Source organism: Semicossyphus pulcher, unplaced genomic scaffold, assembly GCF_022749685.1.
Source record: "Semicossyphus pulcher isolate SPU_LCO1_2020_fin unplaced genomic scaffold, fSemPul1.0.p SCAF_3, whole genome shotgun sequence".
Lineage (NCBI taxonomy): Eukaryota > Metazoa > Chordata > Actinopteri > Labriformes > Labridae > Semicossyphus > Semicossyphus pulcher.
In genome coordinates this window covers 3,407,947-3,424,603 of record NW_027211704.1, presented here as the reverse complement: position 1 = coordinate 3,424,603, position 16,657 = coordinate 3,407,947, and the positions used below count along the sequence as shown (strand labels likewise).

Here is a 16,657-nt window from a genome sequence, read left to right as displayed (position 1 = left end):
TCTGGTACCGACTGCTTTTAAATTAAGAAGCGGCAGAGGAGGGAACCGTGCGCCGCCCACACACTGAGCTGAATGAAGGAGAGCACGAGGCCCGGCTCCAGAGAACAAAACGAGGACAGAAGTTAAGAGATGGAAGAGAAATGTATGTCAGTCGTTTACACAAGTCTTGACGTCCGTGCTCCTGCCATGAACTTGAGTTTTCTTCCAGATCTAACCTCTTGTCTAACATATTCCTTCCTATTAGCAGGCCAATGGGGTGAGGAGACTTTTGAACCTTTTTAAAACTTCCAAGACATTTCCGCGAAAAAAAAGAAAACCCTCCCACCCTCCTCGTGAGAGACGACATGCTGGACTGGCAGGGACAGCGAGCAGAGAGCGAGAGTGCATTAGACCTCTGGCGTCAGCTGAGGCGTCAGCTAATGAGCAGCCTGGGAATGTGTCCATCCAGACTCACTCTGCACACTCGGGGTGCCGCAGGAGGCCGGGGCACAGCCACAGACGGCCGGGGGACATGAATAATTGAGTTTTAAATGTTTAAATGAATTAGGGGCCGGGGGAAGAGGTGTTAAGAGATGTACAAAAGGGAGGAAGGGAATGGCAGCAGAATTATCTCCATTAAGTCGCTAATCAAGAGACAGAGGTGTTCAGTGCAGTAAAACCTGCAAAGTCACACCGTTAGAAGGACGACGTCCTGTAAGTACAGGTTACATCCTAGTTAATACTGTCTGTTCAACTCAGACAACATGTTTCTGAGTGTGCACCAGCTGTGGAAAATACCCGCCTTATTTTGACACAATGTGACTACATGCGCTGGCATTGGCTCAAACTCTCAGCCGCATACTATTTAAGCAAGACAGTTACATCCTATTAAAGTATACCTGCATTCATGAGGTGTTGGAATAATTGGAAACAGGGAAAATTGTCGTGAAGGTCTCCTCAAGTCCAAACATCAACTAAGACGTTGTAGAAAAAAAACTTGACGTGAAACACGGCGTGTGAAACTAAACGTTGGCGTCACGGTCTAAAACTTTTCTGCACATCAGTTCACGTGTACTTTGTCATATGGTCTTGAAAGCTCTACTTGCTGTACTTAAATTAACCAAAATTCGTTCTCAGCATTAAAATACAAAAATTTTTTAGCGATTAATTTCATGAACACAGAAGTAGTGCTGTCGATACTTTTCGATATCTCTATTTTAAAACGATACAATCTCTGTGATTTCTACGTTCGATAGAACCGAGAGGTACTGAAGCTTTAAAGAAACAGCTGTACGTCAGATTTTCAACCCAAAGAAGAGAGGAAAATCCTGCTCATTACGCCTTTTATTACTGTTAACAGCTTTTTTCGGCACAAGCACTGTGACGGTGGGAAATTACCTCATTTTTTGGCTGACGGCTGGAGTCAGCCCTACACATGGGTCTGTATGTGCCTGACTGACTGACCCATAGAGACACAGAGTTGCGACATCGCAATGGCGGATCATGGAGCATATTGGACTCTCTGTCTACACGGCTCTGAATACTTTGTTCAGGGAGTAGGCGGGCTCCTCCGCTGCTCCTCCGCTGTCCTCTCCTACGTCCGCAGCGCGCACCTGCTTTCAAACACGTCCTCATCGTCCTCATCTGGACAGTCCTTGTAAAACACCGCCCACAAAAGCACACACTGACCTGATGCTGTCAGCCACATACGAGGTTTTGACCTGCCTTGTTGTTCCTAGGACTTCTATTTTTGTTGCCGTGGTATCCAAACAGGTATTGACCCTATATCGAAATTATTGTTCCTACACTGAAGTAGGAAAAGTGACTGTTAAAGTGAATGCAGGGTCACTCTTCAGCAGCACATTGGCTGAAGTCCAACTATAACGCTGCCATTTTTTTCTGAATCATATTTTCATTTTCATCTGGAAACTTTTCAGACAAAATAAAACGTTTATCTCTTTCTAATAAGGCACACGTTTTAAGACCAATGAACCTTCTACCATTAATTGAGTCACTCATACATCACCGCTAAGTCGTTTTATCTCTTCAGCTGACTCTTTTGTTTATCAGAAGACTTATTATTAATGATCACTAATGTGTGTCACTGCCGGCTTTCGGGCTGAAAAAAAGATCCATCTATTGACTTATTAACTTGTACAACTGCAGCTTGAACGGCTTGTCAGGAAGTAATAAAGTTACACACTTAATGGCTTACTAACAGTAACCATTAGCTGCACACTTGATGTCGTGATGGTAATGGGTTTTCACTCTCTCACTTTATAATGAGCCTTCAAATCTGAAGCTATAAATAAAGATATTTCTGTCAAGAGGATCTTCAGCCCTTCTTCCTGAAGGTAAGTGGTCGAACTGTTGGCAGTTTGTCCCTGATGAAATACAGAGCAGCCATGTTTTTTATTTTATTTCATAAACTACTCGGTTAATAGTACGGAAGCCCTAAGCGGACATGCACCTATACATTTTATTTACTCCATTTTCCCGCGATAACGAGTCATTTCTGGTTGTTTTCCCAAACACTCAACTTCTTTATCTCATTATGTCAGTTTTCTTGTGATAATTAGATAATTTTCGGGGGATTTAGAAAACAAAACAACTGGCTGGTCGCTGTGATGTTGCTTATTTCAACAACTCTGGGGATACGAGTTACGATCATCTGACGCAGGGTTGTTATCTCGAGATAAATACGCCAAGATCTCGAGAAAACAAACAGAAATTACTTGTTGTCACGGGAAAACAGAGTAAATAAAATGTATGGAAGCATGTCTGCTTTGGGCTTCCGTACAATAGCCGGTAGTAATATGGTTCCAGCGTGAGTGTGTACGGCTATGGCAGTGTTAATCAACAATCATCCTCGACTGAACGATTTAAGCGACCAGCTGGAAGGGGAAGGTACGAGATCTGTTGTATTTTGATTGTTATACTTTCGGCATGTAAAGGAGGTTCCTTATATTTGTTTGTGTTTATATGTAAAGTGCTAACCTGTTAGCAACACAGCTGCCGCTAGCACACAAACCTTTTCTGTCATGTCCCCCTTTGGAAGAAGAAATATGTCCAGGCCCCCCCGCCCCAACACAAATGGGTCAAGTTTAACTTTTACTGAAGGAAAGTCGAGATCATTCTTTTCACTTAGTAATTTGCAGTGCAAAAAATAAACTACTTCAATTTCAATTGCTCCATCAGACTTTTTAAATTGGAAATATAATAAAATGTGCAATAACTTTGACAGAACAATAACACTGAACTTCAATCTGTCCTTAGAAAAACAACAAACAGAGTTTAGCTGCAGCTGCCAGACTTTTCAGACGTATAACACAGACAGGTCTGTCTTCATCTCCGACCATATTCACTGTAAATCCAAGAGCAAGATAAGCGTTGTCATATTTTCTTGACTTGGATTTTGGCGGTTGGTCAGCGTTAACGTCGGCCGACGTCGTCTTGTTGGTATCTGACGCGTCAGCTGTTTTCGCCCCTGTAATATATTTGTCCGTTGGCAATGCTAGACTTTTTCTGTGTGTGTGTCTGAATGTGAAATCGGTCATGGAAATCACCAGGGCGACGCCTTTGTGTACTGTGCCACCCGAAGATGAGTCTGGGTTGTCAGACGTCAAAACATAGTTCCGCCTGCTACTTTTTCCGACCAAAAATACACACAGGAGCGGTGACGCAATTGACTTTAAAGCACAAAAACGTTGGCTCAACAGCTCTGCTGGAATCACAGTTGCTGAATTTTGCTTGGTTAGAAAATGTTACCGGACTTCCTCCTTCATGTTCAATATTCTCGAATCTGGGGCCTGCAATCTCAGTCACTCACGCAGGGTCGCAACTGAAATCAGAGCTGTGTACTCCTTTTCTTTTCAACGACAGATTTCAGGGAGAGAAACCTGATTTCACAGGATGTTTGGTAAAAAGAAATGTTGGTTATTCTACCTTGTGATGTATCAATAAATGACTGTTGGGTCTAAAACTCTCTTGTTTCATCTAATAATTGATCCATTTGTGTACGTCATTAGAGCACAAGCGCTCTTTAAACCTATTTCAGCTCCATGTTTCACTGAATTGTACAAAGGCAGAATGTGTGACTCTGCAGCAGCTGATATTTGTAGCAGCCAGTTGTCAGCAGGTTGCAGAGAGTAAACAAAGCCCTACTGACTGGCAGCCATTCCGCTCTACACAATCCAGCAAAGACGGCTCAAATTGGATGCAAAAACATGACACTTAGATTTCAGATTTTCCTCGCAGATGGGAGCACAGCACACATTGCCTGTGATCTGTCTCCAGTTCCTGAAACTGGGGAGTAAACAATGATCAAATTGACACAGTTCCTGTGAGGCTGCGCGCATGCTGGTTGCTCTGGGCTCGTACTGGTTTCGGAGACAGAACAGACAGACAGGAAGCCAAAAAGATGAGATAAGACGCTGGTATCAGGCTCCTTCCATGTGGGTGGCTTCCTCTGGGCTGCCAGTGCACCACCGCTTCTCCTCCGTCTTTCATTTTCTCCTTCTCACCCTCGCTCACGCCAAAGTCCAAAGCCCAAGAGAAATTAGTCACTCTGCACAGCGTGTGTTGTCTGCGTGTGCGCGTGTGATCGTGTGTGTTTGAAGGAGAGATGGAGTGCGAGGAAGACGAAAGAGAACAGGGAAGGAGAGAGAACAAAATTGTTTTCCATCCCAAGGCTTATAATTCCGCCTTTTATCAGAAAATTGATGCTGGACTGAAAAGAGGACATCAATCTGAGCATCAGAAATGTGCTGCAGTAACAGGAAAAGCCTGGCTGTGCCGTGCAGATACAGGAGAGGCAGGACTGGAAATGATAAGGGAACGTGCGAGAGCCTCTCAGCTGAAGAAATGTTCACATAGCCTCATACAAGGTGTGAAGAGCAGCCCTTTACAACATGAAATGTCCCCTCACTACAACCTCCCTGCACCTAATTGTCCCTCATAAAATCAATGGACGGATCAATGCTGTTAGCAGGCTGTCATGTATTGTATTTAGTGAGTTAAACTGGAGTTATGATTCCGCTCAGGAACGTGTGACGCTCCTCCCAGCGTGTTGGAGGCTGTTGTGGACAAACTCAGCAGGCAGTTGGCTGAAATTAGAGGGTTGTCAGCTCGGAGAGGTCACCCACAGACTGTATTAAAAGAAGTGGACGAGGCCAGAGTAACGTCACCCTTTGGTTAGTGAGCTGCGGTTTTAAAGCTACGAGTTCGGCATCGTAGCCGTCGCCATGTTTGGACAAGAGAGAGGAGCTGGAAAGGAGCGATAGGTTGGCAAACGTTAGTAATCCAGTCACAGCTCAAGGCTAATGTCTTATTAGCTTGTTAGCAACAGTATCTCCCACACACTGAGACTCTATCAGTGGTGGTAGCTGCCCACAGTTTATTTATTAGACCAAAAATTCAAAGAGAACCTGTAGAAAATAGTGGATTCGTTGCTTGCTTGCCCAAATCCCTGGTGGGAGAACAATCCTGACTCCCACGCACGGACCGCCACAAATAAATCAATGTATGAGAAACATGAAAGAAGTCGCAAACCAGGTAAGAGCAGACACAGAAACCTGCCTATTATTGCTAACATAAAAGAAGCTGATGCAGATACTTGTTTGAAGGTCTGTTGGTATAATAAACCAAACAACAAACCATTTTGCATTGAAAATTCTTCGAAAGGCACCAACAACATGGCAATGTGATAGCTACCAACACAGCCACTAATTATGCATAACTTCAAGCCTTGAAGTATAAATATTGAAGCCCTGTACAGATGTCATGAATTGCAAAGAGAGCTACAAAGACCAAACAGCTTTTGTACCAGGCTGTAAACCAGTTTAATTCTGCTGTTAAGCTTGGTATTTTAATGTGGGTCTCTATGGGGATTGACTCGCTTTTGGAGTCAGCCTCAAGTGGTCATATGAGGAACTGCAGTTTTTGCAAGTTCTGCTTTATTTTCTAGTCTTAAAAGTTGCTGCTTGAGTACAGCTGGAAAAGGACAAAATTAATACTATTGATAGGCAAAAGGAGGCGATATCCTCACCGAAGCCAGCTACTGATCTGGCCAATGATAAGCCAGCACTGGTAGATCAGTTAGTCAATAGCTTCTGAGGCTGGCGACAAGCACACCGAAGCTAGCTACATCAGCCATTGATTTGGCAGGTCATTTTCTTCTGTTGTATTTTAGTGGCATACTGGAGCCCAACGTGCCACTTTACCGCCACCAACCGGACACACGTAGGATTTATCTAGATTGTTAAATTAATGTATTTGTTGTTACCAACTAAGAAAGTATTTCCTCTTTCCTTTGTTGACAATTTATGTACAGTATTGCTGAGGCTCCAACATGCCAATAAAATACAACAGAAGAAAATGACCAGCCAAATCAATGGCTAATGTAGCTAGCTTCAGTGTGCTAGTTGTCGGCCTAGCCAGTAGCCGATCCAATGGGTTGCTATGGTCGAATGAATAGGCGTCTTCTCATTTACCTCTGTCGGCCTCTCAGTTACCAGCGCTGGCTTATCATTGGCCAGATCAGTAGCTTGCTTCGGCGAGGACATAGCCTCCTTCGGCCTCTCAGTAGTCTTCATTTTGTCCTTTTCCCTGTGCCATACAGCTGTGCTTAGGCTATAAAATCTAGCCCATGGGTTACCAAGATACCTGTCCTAGATCATCTTCTTTTGGGTTGCCACTTCAACACCTGCATCGCATGTCAACCACACAACCATGCACTGCTTTCATTGACACGGCTGATCAATAAACTCCACTTTCTTTTGAGTTGACCGTAGTTTCACTACAGTTTAACCTTTGCATGGACTTCTTTGTCACATGAGCTGAACCAGCTTGAGACAACCTGGGGCTTTTCTCATAGAAATGTGCAATAGAAGTTCTTCCTGCGTAATAACCGTCAATACAAGTCAATTTAACTGCCACCATTACTTCCTGCCTACTTCTGTAAGTAACTATTGTACTTTTATTTTTGTATCGGGCACCGCCTCTGTGGCATTAACCCATACACTTTATGTTTCTACTTATATTGGAGCTATCTGGCGCTATCATTTCCTACAGGATTAGTAAAGTTCTATCTTATCTTATCCAGGATGCAAACCCATGTGGGAATGTAAAATCTAGGAGTGTTAAGTTGTTAAATGCAGCATCACTGTTTGTGACTGTTATAGTTTGTGAAACGATGTCTGTCAGATGTCTTCATAATAATTAGTTTGCATCGAGGAAAACTTTATTTACACATAGCACTGACGCCTGAACGTCCCTCGAACACAACCCTGCACTACATCAGTTAGTCGCATTAACATGTGACGGATCAATCCAACTGCGAGAGAATAATTACAGCTAAAATATTCTGTATGTATTTATAGTGCCAGCACATTACGCTTGACTGACTGATAGAGGAGGCCTGTTTGAACGGATGAAAGAGAAGCTTGAACTGCAGCTACCCTTGAGCTAATTCTATCATGGTGGAGAGATAACACCCAGATTTCTGCTTCTCATTCTCATCTTGTACATTAGATCAAGGCTCCGGCGTTGGCTTCTGCACAATGCACTTAATGACAGGGGTTCATTTCCTTTTGAAGATAGTAGCCTGCTTTGAAGAGTCCTCCTGCAGCTCTTCATTTGCCCGGGATCAGATGATGGAGAAACCCGACCGGCCTGCCATTGTTAGCGTGATGAGGGGCAGGAGGGCAGGGGAAGGGGCCTGCCAAAATCATGGAAGCAAACCACAGGGGGTAATTGTCCAAGATTCAGTGAGAAAAAAAAAGCGACCTCTGACATTTAACTGCCCATTTCATCAAGTCCGATTCGTTTAATTATAATCACACCATAATCGCCATTCTTCTGTTTTCCCAACAAAGAAATGACAGGCGTAGAAAATAACAAGCTCATTTCAAAACCCTGTAATTGTAATTTTCTGCCCAAATTGCAGTCTAATGATTACAGGCATGAGGTGGAGCTCGACAACAACACCAGAAAAGAGTAGGAGAGGAAAAAAACATACTGCTAAGGACCCTCAGGCAGAACAAGAGAGAGAGAGAGAAAGAGAGAGAGAGAGAGAGAGAGAGAGAGAGAGAGAGAGAGAGAGAGAGTGGGGAAAATCTGCCAACAAAAAATGAGAGCTCCCTTACCCCGATAGCAGCCAGGGTTTAGAAGTGGGCTTCTCAGAATCTGCAATTCCCCAACCTTTTCACTGGGCCAATGGTTAAGGGCTTGGAGAATTGAGTTCCTCGCTGCTATGCTGGAGAAGGAGCGGATGGGAATTCAGCTCAATGGCACAATATCGAGAGTGAAAGCTGCCAAATGCAGACTACCTCAAGGAAAGAGGAACAGAGCGACAGACTGATGGAGGGGAAAAAAAAGAGAGAGAGAGAGAGAGAGAGAGAGAGAGAGAGTGGGGTTGGTAGAAAAGCCTAATGCTCAAAAGCAGCTCCATGGAAGAGTGGATTCCTAAGCTCTGCTGAGGCTCTTCTCCACTCGAACCCCATTGTCCTCAGCGTCCAGAGCACTTCGAGAGTCAGCTGGAGAGGTTCCCGAGCCGAGTCACATGGCTGCTAAACTGTACTCTGACGATTTCCAGGACAAACAGAACCATATGGGCTGGGATAATGAGTTTGGTTGCATGACGTCATCCCCGCACAAGAAGTTGTCTGGGAACCAAGTCGAGACGTTTCTTTCCTTTTGAAACAATTATGTTGTGAAACAAAGGATTTGCTTCTCTAATCAGTCCGCACTGTCATTTGCAAGTGATCAGATTTGTGGGTCAAGATCTCTTTAACTTATCTGCATGGATTACTGCGGTAAGATCTTAGGCGCCATTAACTACGAATGCTGGTTAAGAAGCTGAGAAGTAAAGATCCATCGTAACCCCAAACTTCACAGTTTTAAGTCATGGTGCAGATTTCTCTGTCGCACCTTTGTCCAGACAAATTCAGGAAGTTCTGCGGCTCTGATGCACTTCCAACACTCTGGATTTGACACGATTGCGTTTGGTCAGCGACATTTTGGGATCTGATTTGAGCGACAATGGAGGACCAAAGCACCAACTTCAAATGTAGCTTAGATCCAGTTTGCATAAGTCAGACTTTTAATGTGTTAATTTTGTTGTTCGAAGGTTGTAAGATCAATCTTAATATGCTCTGGATTTAGGCTGCCAGTCTGAACAGTCGAGACACTTCATGAAGTTTGTGCGTTGGCATTTCCCAACCTGGGAACGGGATTCCCCAAAAGGGCGTCAAAGGAGGGTCAAAAGATGATCCCGGTATTTGGGAATTCAAAGAGATTATTTTTGTCGCATATTTGTCATTTATTTGATTAGATAATTCCAGAAAATGTTTTCTTCTTTGTCTCGCCAAAACAACCAAACCAAACACGGCAACATAGGTGAAGCATTCGTCTAAGCTTGACAGAGAATCTGAAATTAATTTATACTCCAGGTTGTGTTTTTAGTTCTTCGACACTCATGCATCATGTGAGCTGTAGGTAAAAGTAAGTTATCTCTGTTTTGTTTTAGACATCCTCCATTGGTTTATCTTGTCCTCTCACCACAGTGAGGGACATTCAGGACATTGTGACATCAATGTTGGTGTGATCAGAAGTAAAACAAACCAGGAACTTTAACTCAGAGAGAACAGCTAAAGGGTTTCTCTTTAACTTCCCACCTTGTGTTTTTGTGTACAAAGGCTTGTACCACTTTCAAAGAATAAAAGCGGGTGTTCATCTTTTGTACGGATGATTCAGCCGAGAGAATTTCATAACCATGAATGCTTCAGAAGTGCACCACTGCCTACAGGAAAAATGAAAGGGGCTTTGAAACCAGGGGTAGCCCAAACAACTCCTCCCATTTTAACTGTATAGAACATGATATCGCAGAGACATCCCTCTTACAAATACCTAATAAAAGATGCAGGAGTTTAAAGGTTGTATCCACTCTTGCTGTGCTGCCTCTAAACGCATGACATGAGCCGTTAACTTCGGTTTTTACAACAGGCATCTGAACTTTACATGATGGAGCCCTGCAGGCTGGACTCAGTCATGCACGCTGAAGTAAACAGCAGAGGAAACTGATATAATTCATCACAACACACAAGCACAGCATTAATGGAACAATAAATAAGAGATACAGAAGCGTGTACACCGAGCATGACGTGCCAACACACCTCACTCACACACACACTCAGGAAAAACACCCACTTTTAGGAAGATTTCTGCACTTCAGCTGCGAAAACACACTCATGCACACCCACAGCCAAACAAGCACACAGCAAATCAGCATGAATAAATAAGAGATGGAGTTGTGCTTCACAGACTAATCTCAGAGGGAAAAACAGCTTGCTGCATCGCCAAGGATCAGCCCGGGAAAGTGAGAGGGACACTGCTGGCTTCCAGGAAACCAATTTGTTTGTTTATTGTCTTGGTGTTTTGTCGGCGGTTACAGTTCATTGCAGCCAGCCCATCTTGGGCATGCTCCTTTAAATGGCATCTATAAAACATGGGATGTGCTCTCCTCACACCCTCCTCCTCCTCCTCCTTCCGTACATGAAGGAGCTGCACACGAGCGTCACAGCGCTGCAGATCGCTCGCTACGGTCGGGTTTTTGAATTTCCCTTTAAACACCCGATGCATTCAGCCCAGCAGCTCGAGCGGCCGCTTTGAGAGGTGGAACAAACTGTGCTTTCTAAACACATTAGCCTATGAACACCGCTGAGCAGCAAATCTCGAGGTGCTGAAATCGGGTGTAATCATGTAGATAGATGGCTGACTTCTCATTGTTCGGCTAAGCCCAATCTGCAAGGCTGGTGGAGAATACAGTCTCAGAAATGATGCAATATCCTGGATTTTATGGTTAACATGTGGTGCTGCAGTGATATGTTCTCTATGACAAAACAGTGGGCTGTCACATGTACAGTATGTGCATCCCAGGCAGGTTTGCCATTCCCATTCTGCAGGAGGTACAGAAGTCCTGCATGGAGACTTTTGAAAGGGCCTCAACGGGCAATCCTAATAATACAACTCCAACAGGAATGTGCCGACACACACACACACACATAGAAAGCAAAATCCTAAAGTGTATTGTTTTGTCTCATGCCTGCAAACACGCCAGACTTTCATATCATGCCCTATTGATCTGACAGAGCGAGCGGGAAGCTGGCGGAGAACACAAATACTGCCTGGGGTGGCTCCTTAAAACTAGAGACAAGCCTCTTATCCACGGTGTTCTCTTCCTCTGGAAATCACCTGGTGGCTCATGCATATCAAGTACTTTCCCCAAGCCCCAGTCTGCGCTCTGCCTTCCTCGGGCTCCGCTGTTTGTGGCAAAGTCTGTGTAATGGTGGCTTTGGAAACACACAAGTGAAATTGCAAGATAATCTGTCTCACCTCAGCCGGTCTTCTGGTTTGAGATGCAGCGTGTTTGCCGCCACTGAAAGAGCAGGAGCGACCGTTCTTCTTTCAACAGTTGTTGGGGGGAAATGGAGGCCGTTTTCACCCCCAAGTGATCAAAGACAGCAGTTTGGTCAGTGGCTCAAAGCAGCAAAATATGAAGCTAAAGGTACCCCTCTAGCATCATTCTGGATGCTGTCTTCTAGCTTCATGTTTCTGATGTGCTACTGAAGTCAGGTGACGTACTATAAAGAGGCTGACAGTCAGCTTGGGCTGGCATCAAACACAGGACTTCACTCAGAAGACCAAACAAAAAAAAACAAAAAAATAGTAGCCTAAATGCTGACGTTGCGCCTCAGAAGCGCTGTTTGTACCACTACGTACACAATATGTAGTTGTTGTTGTTTAGTTCCATTAACTGCTTACAGACATTTGTACTCTTTTAAACCCAAACATAATCTTACCCTGAACCTAACCAATCACCTTTGGTGACTAAACATAACCAAACTGCGCCCATTTTTTAAGATTATTTGTAAATGTAAATGTAAATGTTCTTTATTTATACAGCCCTTTACAACAACCCTTTCAGTGGACCAAAGTGCTTTACAATAGATAGTAAATAAAAAGGAATAAATAAAAACAATAAAAAACACAATAAAAACAATAAAAGCAATACAATAAAATAAAATAAAATAAAAATAAAAGTAAAAGTTTCACCACACTACTGGGTATTAAAAGCCTAAATAAAAAGGTTTTCAGTCTAGATTTGAAGAGGCCCAGGTCAGAAATAAGACGCATTTCGGCGGGGAGCTTATTCCAGAGCCTGGGAGCAGCAACAGAAAAGGCTTGGTCACCCCAGTGTTTGTATTTTGACCTGGGCACTTCCAACAGAAGTTGGTTAGATGACGTCAAAGCTCTACCAGGCTCACAAACATATTTGTGCGCCATTTTCGCCTTTATTTACAGGACAGCTGAAGAGAGACAGGAGATATGGGGAGAAGAGAGTGGGGGGTGACATGCAGCAAAGGGCCCAGGGTGGAGGTCCAACCTGTGGCTGCTGCGTCTGGACGTGGGGCCAACTGAGCTAAACCAGCGCCTCAAACTGTAAACATTTTGACCATTACACCCTGTGTTAAGGTTTGTTGCACATCCCAAAAGACATAAAATGTATAACGTTTATCAGCCAGCTTTATTTTGAAAATCTAGACCGATGTTGCCTAATTATTATCGCTAAAACAACTGCTTTGTTTTGAAAATCCGACCAGAAGTTACATAATGATCACTTAGCGTAAAATTCTGTATAAGAAGACTTTTAACAAACTTTTTTTCACCTAAAAAGTGGGATGCGTCCTATATACTGGTGCAACCAATATACCAGTATAAAATGCAGAGAGAGGGATGTTTCTTGTTTTTTTGAAGATTTTTTCTTTGGCCTTTCATGCCTTTATTTAAAGAGGACGGTGGATCGTGTTGGAAACAGGGGAAGAGAGTGGGGATGACACATGACAAAGGGCCGAACCTGGGGCCGCCTCATCGAGGACCATAGCCTCTGCACATGGCCGCCGATTTAACCGCTGAGCTAAACTGGCGCCAAGAGGGGTATTTTATTGTCTTACCGTATTTTACCCAGACGATGGCGCTATAGTCTAGCTAAAGCTTTGTGACAGACATGCACCGCTATGATCGCCAGTGCCGCCGCCGTCCTCACAACAATCAACATGACCGAAGGCCGAGCTCAACTACCACACCGGCAGCTAGCAGGAACACAGATGGCAGGCGATAGGTGTTTCATATGAAAGTGAATTGAAATAACTTGTATACACGTTTTTATAAATAAATAACCCTGAAAACTGTGTCTTATATTCCGGTACTTGACCACAGAGCCCTGCACATGGCAAACTGACGCTAGAGTTCTACCTAAAGCGTCATATTTTGAAGCTAACAGACCACACTGCCCTCTTTGACGAGTTGGGAGTGAGAACACGTTGGCAGGCCTCAGTTCAGTATATCAAGGTCATGGTGCTTCACAGTTAGAGACACAACTTTATTAAAAGCCTTTAGCTCCATAAAAAATTCCCCCTTTTTACAACAAGCACTGCAGAGCGCACAAATCTTTTCCAAGTTGCCGGCGTTACTGTCAAATACACTGGAACTGTCACTGGGATCCCATCTCCAGTAATCCCAGGGTGGCCTTTGCTCTGCCTGTCAGCAATACCGACCAATAACACTGCACAATAAAACCCTCCAGAACAACAGCGGGCCGCAGGCGGCTTCAAGGGCTACTGACGGCGATCTATAAAACAATATAATGGGTTGCCTGTCAGTGAGTGTGAAAGAGAAGATCTACGCCTCCTCTGACTCTCTGAGGGGACTTCAATTAATCACAGCAGAATTGTATCACCCTGCAATAGGAGTGTAAGGTTATTACCATCCCCATATTCCGCAGGATGAAATGCGATGATAGCACTAATTGAGGGAAGAAGGAAAAAAACAGCTGACCGCACAAGGCTTGTCAAGGGGATGAAGGGCAGATGAAAGAACGAAGAGATAGACTGGGAGGGGAGAGAAAGAGGAAGGAGGGGAAGAGAGAGGAGGGGAGGGGTGGTAGAAGGAAGAGAAATATTCACATTGGTGGTGTGCAAGCATAATCATAATATCTACAGTGTGTGTGTGCGTGTGTGCGTGTGTGTGTGTGTGTGTGCAGGGCAGCTGACAGCAAACACAAGAGCCATTTTCATTAGGGACTCCATCCGTGTCTTCTCAGCGTAATCCAACAAGATAACAGCATTGTACTTTTCTTAAGTCACAAACAAGCCGCTTATAACCGGAGCTGCTCTTTTTTTCTCTCGTCGTCTTTTTATTCTTATTTTAGAGTTGAGGGGGATCAGGCTGATGGAGGACACGGCCCACGCTGTGATTCAGCTCAAAGTCCCAATTTCAGAGAGATTTGACAAGGCTGCAGAGCAATGTTTATGTTCAGGGGTGCATTTAGTTTGGATACAGAAAGATTGTGCACTATTTTTGGGGAGGAAGGGGTTCCAAAAAGAGCTCAATACACTGCATATCAGATATAATGTAATATACTGCATACCAATAGACAGATAGATAGATAGATAGATAGATAGATATTTCTCTGAATGCATCATCACAGAATAACTTCGTCTGCACACTCTCTCTTCATTTCCTTTTAAAAATAGCTTTCTAAAAAAGTTTTTCATGTCTCTGCACAGAGTACAGATCTCCTTCAGTTCCTCTGTGCACCCAAAACGAGTGGGCAGATCTCTGGGGGGAAACTGGTTATCTTTGGTCTAATTTAAGCAGTCACTGGTGGTTTCATGTTGCTACACAGATGTGATATTTCTCTGAATGTAGTCAGCATGAAGCCGAGCAGCCTGCAGCTACACCTGCACGCCACTTTAAGTCATTAGTTTCCAGTGGCTCGCGCTAGCTGGTGTCTCACAAGTTAATAACTATTTATCATAGAGGAAACAATCGATGCGCTAATCGATCAGTTTATTTATGGGTTTGGCTGCTTGGCTGTTTCGCAGTCACACGTGAGCTGTTAGAATTAGGAAATTCACAGTATGTAAATTGTTTGGTTGCTGGATTTTGTTCATTTAAGCGTTGCAAAAGCCACAAATTAAACAGTTAAAATACATGACACTTACCTGTCGGTGTGCTGTCAATTAATCCCCCGGAAACGTCCCTTTCATTTATTCTCCATTGTCAACCACAAAAAACAGAAATGCCATTTCCGTTCCGCTTCCAGACGCCCTCGACAACACATAACCTACAAACTCAGCTCTAATGTCAAAGCTCTCCGCACGCGAAACCCCCGAGTCACACAAGTCTAAACTGGGGCTGTTTTGCGACTTGCACTCGGTGGACTTGAAAGTCTATAAAAGTTGCTGGTCCTCCGCCTCTGACTCTCAACTTCCCCTCCACCAGAGCGCCTCAGCAGCTGGACACCGCGCCGGACATCCACGCATAGTTTCTGGATTCAAGCATGATATTTCTCTTGTTACAATCCTGCTCCTTCAGTTGGGTTTTGGCAGCGTCCTCGTGCAGTCAGAGAAATGGATTTGAGGTGTCCGCCGGATGAGAGAGCAGCCGGATTCATCCCGGTGTGTGTGGAGGCTGCAGGTGGTGCTGCGCTGGTGTTTCAGCGCCATCCAGTGGAGGTCAGTGGTAGAGGTTTGTAGTGGTGACAGGAAGGAGTGCAGACATTAATATCAGCTAGATTTACATGATGATAACTAGATGGTTGCGCCCTCTTGAAGACAGCAACACAATATCTACAGACCGCTGATGTTCCTCCATGTTATTACAAATAGCTTCAGTGTGAGTTCTGACAGTTAGGTTGATTGACAGATGTTTTTTTTGTTATCAATTTTAGTCTATATTGAGGCCATTTTATGACTGAATAAAAAATAGTTGCCAAATATCAGAAAGAAGTTGACAGAAAGGACGTCAAAACACATTTGTAAGCTACATCCAGAACATCATTTGTCAGTGTTGAGAGTGAAGAGGACATAAAAATCAAGGCGAAAGCCCAATGCAAGCGTCAGATACCCCACGTCTTCACAATTCATGTTGAGGACGATCAGAAACAGGAACAACAATGTTCTTGCACAGCAGGGTAAGTCAATATATTGTTTTATTTTAATGTTTAGTTATGACTCCCTATAACTTTCATTATCTAATGTTTTAGCCCATTGTTAGCTAAACTAAATTATCCCTCTTTTTCATTTTGTTTAAAGCACGTCAGCATATTGCTCGCATGTCGTGGGCTTCATCCAAACACTGGATCTCCTAAAGGCACAACAGGAAAGCCCAACAAAATCACAAATTTGCCACAACAATGGCACAAACCAAGGGGTGGTAAAATAAAGGCTGGGCAGATATCATTGGTGGTGGTAGCGAAGGCCAGACAGGATCACTAGTGAAGACTAGCTGACTGTCTTCGACAATTTTTAATCCATGTCCGACATCTCTCCTCTCGAGTTTTTGGCTTCAGCAAAGTGAAAACATACGACACCCCCCTCTAAACTTATCTGCTGTCAGACTTGCAGATTTCCATACTTGTTCTGAAAGCTCGACAGGCCTCCTGCACCCGGTTACGGTTGTTAACGTAGGATTGCGCAGCGGCCGTTCAAGGGAGGGGCTTAGCGAAGGGTCAATTCAATTCTTAGCTCGCATTCCCGTTAGGAAACATTTCTGTTAGCTAGGTTGATACGCCTTGCGTAAGGTATCTTGTTGTACAATCAAACAGTTATTTTAGCTA

The 16,657-nt window shown here is 43.9% G+C and overlaps 1 protein-coding gene across 1 annotated transcript in view; it reads right to left on the bottom strand.

The window, feature by feature from the left end:
* Positions 1-15,441, bottom strand: part of tafa3a (TAFA chemokine like family member 3a) — a 181,338-nt gene extending 165,897 nt beyond the window's left edge. The window contains exon 1 of the mRNA XM_069678395.1: positions 15,042-15,441. The gene's annotated coding sequence lies outside the window, so the exon portion shown is untranslated. The remainder of the gene's footprint in view (positions 1-15,041) is intronic.
* Positions 15,442-16,657: the final 1,216 nt, after the last annotated feature.